Genomic DNA, 781 nt, shown 5'->3' with positions numbered 1-781 from the left:
CGCGTGGGTGTGTCTATACTGTATGGTTGTGCATGTGAAACCATCCGTATGTGTGTCTATTTTTGAAACAGCAAGTGCTACACGCGTTCGCCGGGACAGCCAGATGTACAGAAATTCGTCTGTTCTACGAAAACCACTGAATATGTGTGATTTAGGCGGTAAATACGAACGTCGTTTTTCCAGAAATATCTTTTGTATTCGAGATTGGGGAATAAAAGATGAAAATTATTGTAAGGGCATTCGGTCTTCATTTCAATTGTCTACAAAATAACTTGGGCGTAAGAAAGGTTTGAACTTTGTGTGCATAAGCCGTTTCGAATCTTCCTTATGACAAATCTTCGTTCGACATTTTATTTTATCTTTATTTATTTAAAAGTAAATGTCCCTATCTTTTATTGATCCATTTCTTCTTGCTTTACATTTCAATATTTAAAAGTTAGCCCAGATTTCTTACTTTTTTTTTTTTTATATATAGCTGAAAACACGAGAATGAAAAAGACTCACTGATTATAAAATTATAAACAGTTTCCGTTTTACTCTTCCGTCTAAAATAAGGGTGGGGATTAATGCAACTAAAATCTGGAACACCGGTACTCGCTTGTCCGTGCAACTGCCAGCCAAATGCAACAGATGACAAGCACATAAATATTCTAAATCTCCACACTGTAATTTCGTTTAAGATTATCCCAGAATATTTCTCTCTCGATGATAGCGGATATTTCCACTTGAATTAAATGATTTCCACCCTTGGCATATATACGAGTACGCTACCATATGATCT

This window comes from Penaeus monodon, chromosome 34 (genome assembly GCF_015228065.2).
Source record: "Penaeus monodon isolate SGIC_2016 chromosome 34, NSTDA_Pmon_1, whole genome shotgun sequence".
Classification (NCBI taxonomy): Eukaryota; Metazoa; Arthropoda; class Malacostraca; order Decapoda; family Penaeidae; genus Penaeus; species Penaeus monodon.
Note: the sequence above shows the minus strand (reverse complement) of the source record.